An 11,083-nucleotide genomic window follows, 5' to 3' on the forward strand; every position below is an offset into this window, starting at 1 on the left:
TTCAAATAAAGAAAAATAAACTATAAACAAAATTAAATAGACTTGAAATTAAATTATACTTTCCCGGAAACGGCGCCAAAAACTTGTTGCGACTTTGATTGTTGCACTCCCAAGAGCAGGTTGTCAACAAGTAGTGTAATTCAGTGAGTCCGAATATCGTATCCACAGAGAAGCTAAGTTAACTACAAGTCCACTACAATGTCATTTTGTTTTTTTCTTGTTTTTTTTCTTTTAATGGTTTGAATCTTTAATTGGTAATTTTTAATTGTTCAAATTTTAATTTAAGTAGTTGAGATTAAAGGATCCACTCTTGGTATTTTAATAAAGTTAATATTAATGAATATTATTGAAATTCACTTAATAAAATGGTTCCAATATATATTAAATAATCATATTTTTTTATGTTATATATTATTATCTTATAAATATATAATATATACCAAAACTTGTAAATGTTGTCAAGTATTTATTGTGCTATATAAATATTTGTAAACATTAAATCAAGGTTCCTACTTTAAATGGTTGGTAAAACCAAACAAACATTTAAATGGTACAAAGAAATTAATATTATGATATTAATATATAATAAATATAAATCAAGGCATCCACTTTAAATGGTTGGTAATACCAAACTAATATTTAAATGGTTCCAAGAAATTAATATTATGATATAATCATATAATAAATCAAGGCATCCACTTTAAATGGTTGGTAAAACCAAACAAACATTTAAATGATATCAAGAAATTAATATTATGATATATTCATATATAATAAATCAAGACATCCACTTTAAATGGTTGATAACACCAAACTAACATTTAAATGGTTCCAAGAATTTAGTGTAACATATAGCAACAATAAATCAAAACTCCCACTTATAAGTAGGGTACAATAATACTTAAAGAAATAAATATAACATAAAAAATTAATAATGATTAAATAATATAAAACATAGATTCTTACCTTTTAATAACTTTATTATCATGCCATGAGTTTCACCTTTTCATCTGTACTTTGGGAAGTTATCTACTCATTATTCAAATTGTAAAACTTTGAATATGAATTTAACATGCTAATTATATTTAAATGAAGAAATAAAGGAAAATATAGTGCAGATCTCCTCTTTATTGGGATGATATTTCTGAGGTACCTGATATTGGGCCTTATATGATTCGAGAAATGACTGAGAAAGTGAAGCTAATTCAGAACAGAATGAAGACAGCTCAAGTTCAACAGACCAAATATGCCAATGTTCATCGTCGACCGTTGGTATTTGAGGCAAGAGACAGAATATTCCTGAAGATTTCTCCTTTTAGAGGTGTTTTCAAATTTGGCAAGAAAGGGAATTTGTCTCCACGATATATCGGTCCGTATGAGATTCTTGAGAAGATAGGAGATCGTGCCTATCGACTCGCCTTACCACCTTCTCTATCTGGAATACATGATGTCTTTCATGTATCTTTATTGCGGAAGTATCTTCCTGATGCATCTCGTATTCTTCAGCCAGACGAGGCAGAACTTGATGATACACTAAGTTATTTTGAAAAGCCGATCCAGATTCTAGATCGTAAAGAAAAGCGTATCAGATTGTGTTTATCGATTGATTATGAGTTATGATTTGTATCTGCTGATATTGTATTGCTGGGTATATCGAGATTGTACAGTTATGCCGTGGAAACAGAATTAGATTGAGTTCTAATTATATCCAGTATTGATTGAGTTGTATATTGATATTGTACTCCTCAATATTGTCATTTCCAGATTGAGTATTGACAGGCTTTGAATTCAAGACTTCGACTTGATCAGATTGATCTATGAGAAGAAAGGTATAAATCAATGTTGTACCGGGAAGATATAACTCGAGTTAGATTCGACTTGAGTTTCCCAAAACCACATACTTTATTTTATTGCATTGATGTTTGCAATTCATGAGATTGATATGCTTAGTCTATTGATTTATAGCAAAGCATGTATTGAGTCATGGGCGGATGTGCCTAGTCATTGGCTGAGGTGCCAAGTCTTTGGTTGATGTGCCAAGACACTGGATGTTTGGTTTATATCGATGTTGCTTAGCAGCTGATCGACTTCTATTGCTGAGATTCGATATAGTGTGCCAATGTCTAGGACCGGGATCCCTAGATTAGAGAAGATTCGAGTCAGAGATTTTGAGTCGAGAGTTGATTTACAGTTTTATATCGATTCATGTCTTTCAGATTGTGATACATGTTATTGATATCTGTTTCATGCTTTTATATCTGTTTATATGATTGCATGTATACGTTGTTTATACTGGGAATATATTTCTCACCGGAGTTATCCGGCTGTTGTTGTGTTTGTATGTGTGCATGACAACAGGTGGGACAAGATCAGGGTCGAGAAGAGGATGAGAGATCAAGATTAGCGTGGAGATTCGGACTTAGAAGTAGATTTGATTTCAACACTTGATGTAGTTATTGTACACTAGTTGATCTGAACATATATTGTACAAGACTTGTACTTTACTTTCGATGTTTATATCAGATCGATTATCACATGTTGCGCACTCATGTATTTTTAAAAAAAAAATTTAGACCCAGATTAATTAATTGATCCTAATGATAATTAAGAAAATGAATTAGGTTTGGGTCCCCACAGCTAGTGCGGAACATAAATGGCCCTCGGGTGTGTACTGCTGCACTCGATCCACTCAATCGTCGGCGCCTCCCATAAATCATAAAATCCTGCATCATACAAACCTAGTGAGTCTAATGATTCAGCACGTTCTAAACATGGATATCAAATAATATATATACAACCACAAGCATTTAAAAATCATATTTTTATTTAAAATAATTTTGAACATAAATAAACCAATTTAAAATTATTTAAGCATAATTAAATCATAAATCGTAAAATCATTTAAAATAATTTTTGAGCATAAATAAAATATTTTAAAATATCTTTAGAGCATAAAAAAATCATATATCATAACATCATTAAAATCATAAAGCTTTCAATCATATATCATTTTGGGTGAAGTTTGATCCTTCGGTCGACTGATCAGTCTTCAGCCCCATATGGCCCATGGGGGTGGGCACTACGCTCCACCGTGGAAATACGATCTTTGGGGTCTCTCTGGGATCTTCTCCCATAGAAGGGATCCTCTGGGGCTTTGGCCCGTAAACGGGGTCCCTCTAAGGCCTTGGCCCGAATATGGGCTCCCTTTAGGGCCTTGGCACTCACGTCATCCCCACAAAAATGTAAGTTCATCATTCCCTCAAAAATCGGTACCCCCACACATCATATATCATTTGTCACGGTCAATTCACATCTCTCAAAATATTTTTCTTTTTCTTTAAAATAATAAAATAGCATAACTTTCCAAAAATAGCATTTTTAAACAGTACAAATTGCACAACTTTACAATAAATCATAAAATAACATATTATCATCAAAATCATCATTTTAAATCATAGAATATCATTTAACATGCATTATGATCCTTCAGGACGCTGCCATGCGCTTACGTATTTTCCCAAGTGTAAAATTATTGTTTTGCCCCTAGACGTAAAAATTCTTGATTTTATCTTTTCTCACTTTTAATTACATGGAATTATCCCAATAATTATTTAAGCTAAAACATAATTTTTCATAATTTTATTAAACTTAAATTTAGGCGTTTCAATTAATTCTTTAATTAACGTTCGTGAGGCGATTAAATCCCGAATAAATTCAAAACTCAATATTTTGATCCCAAATTTTAAACATAACATTTATATTACCTATTCTGCCTTTGTGAGCCATGAACCACCCCTGTGGACCCATGGTTCCAATTTTAGTTCATAAAATCTCGTTTTTGACCCTCAATGGAACATACCGAGCCATCTCCTTATTTAGTCGAGCCACGCCTGAGGCACCTCAAACCCAACCCTAGCCAACCAACCTAGGCACCCTCCTGACCAAGCATAGCCTGAAGAACCAGAACCTAACTCGCTCAATCACTCTTGGAACCGAGACCTTGGCTGTGCATGGCTTGAACTCAAGCTATAGACTCCTAGAGACACTATGACTCTTCCAGCCGAGCCAACACCGAGCTCACATAACCCTAACCATCCCTGGACCACGCCCAGACCCAACCGAATCCAGCCCAGCCACTTGAACCCACGCACGAACCACCTGAAGCAGACAGAAGCTGCGCACGCCTCTCCTTAACGTGATGGAGTCTCCTTCTCGCATGGGATCCCTCGCCTGAGCCACCACCGAGCCCGAGCCTCACTGAACCTCCCTGGACCACCCTGAGCCAACACCCAGGCTGTAGAGTCCAAATTCAGTACACGTAAAATATATGCATTTATTTAAATTGTTAAATTATTTAATTAAGTTTAAAATGATTTTAGAGATGCATGATTTATTTAAATGTATTATTTTAAATTATTTACCTTTATGTGATTCACGTTAAAATGTTTCCTTGAGTTTCATGTTTCAGGCGATTATTCGATGCGGGATTGAGGAAAAGAGACTGACGACGATTTTTGGCAATTTTAAAATATGGTATTTTATTTTTAGTTAGGATTGGGACATTTTAAATTATTTAATAAGTTTAAGCATTTTTAAGCCTAATTTAGTTAAATAGTGGTTTTAGGATTTTAAAACTTTTAAATTTTAGCAATTGTGTATTTTATTTTAATTAAAGGTATTTTTAAATTTGTGTGGATTAATATTTTTGGTAACATTTTAATTAAGCAAAATTTTATTCCCTTAATTATTAAAAACACACACACACACCAAAACTCGCGCGCACACACCAAAACCCACACACATAAACCTTAACACACACACACATTTATTCATCATTCCATATTTTTATTAGAAAAAAACCTAGGGTTCTAAAAGCAAGAGCAGCCGCCTCCTTTCCCTTCAATTTTCCAGCAATTTTTCATCACTTTTCTTCAAGAAAATCGTGCCACGTTCGTCCCGGGTCAACCCTCGCATCTTTCCCGCTTCGTTTCGGTAACGTTAAATATCAAAAAGCATGTATATTCTTTCGTTTATGCATCGATCTCGTCATAGTATTTGTTTTAATGTTTATTATGTGTAAAAATTCATCTATATTGTACAAAGTTTGAAAAAAAATTGGTTGGATCGATTTTGAAAATATTTTAGATCTGGAAACTCAAAATTTGCTGCCATTTTAAATACTGTTACTTTTCGGTTGATTTTCTAGAAAAACTTTCCTCATATAAAACGTAGTACTTTTTGATACCTTCGATTTGACAGTAAATTTGAAATATTTGGATAAGAAATGAGTGAGGTATGATGGTTTTCGTGGGACTGCTCAAACTGTGATTTTCTGAAAATGCGTTCTTGATGTGTTCTTGAAGTTTTATTGGTGCATGCTTCGTTGGGGATCGACGAGTGATCGTTGCTACATTTAATAATTGTGAGTATGATGTTGGGATGAGTTTTGATACTTCGTTTCATGTCGATGGTCCTTGGGTGCATTAGAAGTCGTAGGAAAAGCTTTGGTGTTAAATTATCTTGTTCACAGGTTGTGTTACGTTGTTTGTGATGCGTAGTTGTTTTGGGGCATTTGTTTGAGTTTGAATCAGTGCCATAGCATCCTAGGATGGGTTTTGAGGTTTTGGTTCACGGTCCATATGATCGAGTGAGTAGGGTTAAGTAACAAGTGTAGGGAATTCCTTTTGTTCACAATTCCAGTAGGTACACGAACCCGAAGTCGGACCTTTACACGGGGTCCGTGCCCTTTTTCCTTCAAAATGCGAAATTCCAGCATCTACCCGGACCCCTACCCGCACCCTTACACGGGGTCCGTGTACTCCCTAAAAAGAATTAATTTAAATTTTAAGGATTGTTTTGGGCTTTGATATCATGATTTAGTACGTTGATTAAACGAGGTCGAGTCCCGAGAGATTTAGAATGTCATAAGAAAATTTGTCATTTTGGGTGTGAGCATGACTACTACGTGTAAGTTATGAAATATAAGTTTTTGAACTCATGTAGTACGTGTAGCAGTGACCTCAAGTGAGATCCAACGAATCCCTCAACGCCAAGTAAGTATGTTCGACGTGCAAAAAAAAATATTTTAAGTTTTTGAGATATGCTAAATGTCTTTGACCAATTATGAACGGGTTTGGAAGTCGGAGAACGTGTCCGAAGACCTCTCCAACTATGAACGGGTTTGGAAGTCGGTGAACGTGGCCGAGGACTTCTCCACCCCGGTAAAGCATGACCGGATTTAGATCAGGATTGAAAAGCGGTAAAGCATGACCAGGGACCAATCCACCCGATAAAACATGACTGGGGATCTCATGTATGTGGCAGTGGATTTTTCCTGTCAGCCCAGTACTGTGGTTTGGTCTGATCAGGCGCATTTATGTATGGGTTACTTACTTTGAAACATATCTCTACGCAAAATGATGTTATGTATGCTCAAGTATGTATGATGCAGGTATGTTTAAGAAAATTTTATGATGATGGCACATCTACGTTTATGCTGCTACGTTCAAGTTTCAAGTATGTTTATGCTATTACGTTCAAGTTTCAAGTATGTAAGCCCTACGTTAAAGATGCATGTGGTTTTATTATGTAGTACTTGCTATCTCCAGTTTATACATGTTGAGTCTTTAGACTCACTAGACTTGATCGATGCAGGTGAGGATGACTTTGAAGAGACCAGGGGTGGGGACCAATGAGCCGATTGGGACAGTGCAGGAGGCTAAACCCAAGGACCGCCCATGTTTTAAGATTTTATGCATGAATATTTTAATAATCTGATTTCACGTTACTGTTTATGATGTTTAAACAAGTAATGCCCGAGAATTTATTCTGTTAATTCAAGATTATTAATCAATGAATTGATATGATTATAGAAGAAACACTTCGAGACAAGAAATTGGGAAAGCTTGAGTATTGCAAGTGTGAGACCAGAAGATCTCGCGCATATGCGCGAGCTGCTATATGCCGAGACAGAAAGTCTCGCGCATATGCGCGAGCAAGATGTATGTACAAGCGCAGAGACAGTAGGTCTCGCGCTTATGCGCGAGACAAGGCACGCATATGCGCGAGCATGTAAAATCCCCAAGTGCCGATACAGTAGGTCTCGCGCATATGCGCGAAGACAGGGCACGCATATGCGCGAGCACTGATATATGAAATTGTGCCACTTGTCTTGCCTCGCATGGGGACATGCATAAACCTCATTTCAATTCAATTTCCCTTCAGACTTTCAGCAGCAAGAACCGAGAGACTCCATGAAAGAATTGTAAAGTTCTTGACATTTAGATTTTGATTGTACAAGATCCGACCGTCAGAATTTCAATCCGAGTTTAGTTCCGTGCTCCTCTCGTCAAAGGCTTCAAAAGTATGTGAGTTTATTTACTTTTCAGCATGGTTCGAAAATATATTATTGGGGGAATCATTATTTGATCTATATTATGTGTTCTTGAAATTTTGATAATCGTATAATCGAAATCGGATTGAAGAACGGATACCGTATGGAATTGTTATCATTTTCCAGTTATGTTTGATTGAGAATATAAAGATTTGATATTAGAATTGTATTTGGTGATTGATTATGAGTTGTGATTGGCATCTATTGATATTGAGTTTCCGGTATTTTGAGATTGAACTGTTATGCAGTCGAAACAGAATTGGATTGAGTTCTGATCATATCCAGTATTGCTTTGAGTTGTATTGATATTGTACTTCTCAAATATAGGATTCCAGAGTTGGTATTAAAGGCTTCGAAGACTGAACAGAGCCAGATTGATATTTGATTTCGTTGACCAGACTGATCTACGAAAAAAAAGGTATAAATCAATGTTAAACCGGGAGAGATAACTCGAGTCAGAGATACCTTGAGTTTTCCCAAAACCACATACTATATTGTTATTGCTTTGATGTAATTGCAATTCATGAGATCGATATGCTTAGTCTATTGATTTATAGCAAAGCATGAGTGTGAGTCTTTGGCAGAGGTGCCAGGTCACTGGGCATTTGGTTTATATCGATGTTCTTAGGAGTAGATCGACTCCTATTGTAGAGATTCGATATATAGGGCCAATGTCTGGGAAGAACGTACCACCATCTAGCTATGAAGAGTAGGTGGGAGACTTGTTACGTTCTTATTCAACCGGGATCCCTAGATTAGAGTCAAGTCAAGATTATGAGTTAAAGAGTTTGTTTTATTGCTTTGTATCGATTTATGCTTTCGTAGACTACGATGCATATTGTTTTACATATGTAATATGATTTTGTATATGTTTATATGAAATGCATGTATACGTTGATTATACTGGGAATATATTTCTCACCGGAGTTATTCGGTTGTTGCTGTGTTTGTATGTGTGCATGACAACAGGTGGGACAGGATCAGGGTCGAGAAGAGGATGAACGATCGAGATTAGAGTGGAGATCCGGGCCTAGATGTAGAATGGACTTTCAACACTTGATATGTAGTTGTTGAACCTTAGTGTGTTATGATTATGTATTGTACAAGACTTGTACTTTTGGATCATGTTGTAGATATTAAACTTGATCTTGTAATTTCAATAAGATGGGACCTAATTTGTTATAAGAAATTGGTACACTTGTTTATAAAGTGTTCAACATTAAAAAAAAAATAATTGCGACCCAATTTATTTAATTGATCCATTTAATCTTAATGATGATTGAAGAAATGTGTTAGCGTCCGGTTCCCCACAAAACAAGTGTTTTTCTTAGGCAAACTTTATTTGTGATCTCTTTTATTGCAAATATTTTGGATGAACAGTTTATTGATGATCGAAATTTGAAATATTTTTTCGCAAATTTTAAAATAGTTAAAAGTACGGTACATTACAGTTGGTATCAGAGCAGTGTTCTTGTAACGCTCTAACCGATTTTGATAAAATAGCAGCGGAATACTAAAAATTTCTTTGAAGGGATTAAGGATTAAAAATTTCTTGACATAAAAACATTTACAATCAAAAGTATATACATGATCAATGAAATGATACAAAAAAATACAAAATATCATTTTTGAGATCATGTCCAAAATGCTAGCAAAAGTAGCCTTCTTCCTTCCCTCTCCTATGCATATGACTTCGGCCCCAATCAACATCCCGGCTCTTCGCTCTTATCTGCATCACATGAAATAACTGAAATGAGTATAAAACTCAGCAAGTGGAACTCTTACATAGCAATGGACATATATATATATCATATTCTGTAAAACATGGCTTTGAAATCATTAAATACCATCAACTCTTGAAACATGAATAACATAGCATAATATAACAATAAGATGATATTTCTCTTTTCTCTGTTGGATTGATATCTATATAGTATCTCTGTCTCTGTACCTATATCCCATCGATATACATCGACAACTCTGAGGGATATAAGCCTATGGTCGTTGATCAACTAATTGCATGCAATCTCTGACTATGTATCTATCAATCCAATAAATCATTTAAACTCTCTCTTTGGCATTAAATCAAACACTTTGAAGACTCTTTTCTCTTGTATTCCCTTTTTCACAATTGAGACATAAAATACCTCCATAATATACAACAAAGTGTATCAATACATATCACGAATCAAATGAAGGGAATAGCACATTAAACCATTGAAACACCATACATATATTATCATGTGAGCACAAGGAATGAAATTCCACTTACAACCAATAGAACCCTTGAATACAATCTCTTGGTACACAACCTACAACAATAAACCATGTATTGCACCATTATCATCTCAATAATCACAAACCCGTACCATTAAATCCATAAAACCAACACAATCCACAAACCCAATACTTCTCCCAACACCAAAACCAAGAAATAAACAAACCCATAAGCTTACCTTAGCTCTTAGAACCCACAATAACTTTGCTCACACTACAAAACTCCAACAAGATGCAAGAATCAAAGAGATGAAGTGAAAGAAAATGGAACCCTAGCCTTCACTTGAGCTGCAAACCGAGAAATGAGAAGAGAAATGAGGAAATAAGAGTCTACACTTGCATTTAAACACTTAAAATCTCAAAACACGACTTTATTGTTCATCGACCGCGGGTACGCTTCCTTTTACACCGCGGGTGCGCTATGCCTTCGGCATCTCATCCAAAAATCCAAAAATGACGACCGCGGGTGCGGTAACTCTTACACCGCGGGTGCGGTGTGTCTTCGGCAACTCGACCAAAAATCTGAAATAACGACCGTGGGTGCGGTCTTCTTTTGAACGCGGGTGCGGTCTCCTCTGAACCAACAATACTCTTCGCAACTAAATCGAATCGCAACGTCACTTCTCTTCATATATTGGAAATACTCTCAACAAGAAAGTTGCACCTCTATAACATATCTAACCACTCCAATTGGCCTCATACCAATCGGCTCAACATACAAATTACCATGAATTAAATCGCAACGACGCTACAATATAACCACACAACATCTATAATAAACAATACTATAAACCATAGATCACAACTCTTAACATCTAAACCATGCTTAAACTTGACCAAATAGTCCATAAACATACGAAATCTTAAACCGTACCGTTCACCAGGCTTGGATATTACAATCTCTCCTCTTTAAAGAAATTTCGTCCCCGAAATTGACTTCACTGTGAAAACAACTCAGGATACTTTTCTTTCATCTCATCCTCTGGTTCCCACGTGGCTTCTTCAATCAAATGATTCCTCCAAAGGACTTTAACAATGCCGATCTCTTTGTTTCTCAACAATTTAACTTTGCGATCCAGAATCTGGACCGGAATCTCTTGATAAGTCAAATTCGGCGTCAAATCCAATGGCTCGTGGCGAAGAACATGGGAAGGATTCGCAATATACTTCCTGAGCATGGAGACATGAAAAACATTATGAACTCTATCAAGATCTGGCGGTAGGGCTAACCTGTAAGCTCGATCACCAACTCTATCCAAGATCTCAAATGGGCCAATAAATCTCGGACTCAACTTTCCCTTCTTGCCAAATCGCATCACACCCTTAAGAGGTGCAATCTTCAAAAACACATGGTCTCCAACTTAAAGGGGATCGGTTTTAGGTGTTCTAAAGCGCAACGGAAGTTCAAAATTT

Source organism: Primulina tabacum, chromosome 17, assembly GCF_025594145.1.
Source record: "Primulina tabacum isolate GXHZ01 chromosome 17, ASM2559414v2, whole genome shotgun sequence".
NCBI lineage: Eukaryota > Viridiplantae > Streptophyta > Magnoliopsida > Lamiales > Gesneriaceae > Primulina > Primulina tabacum.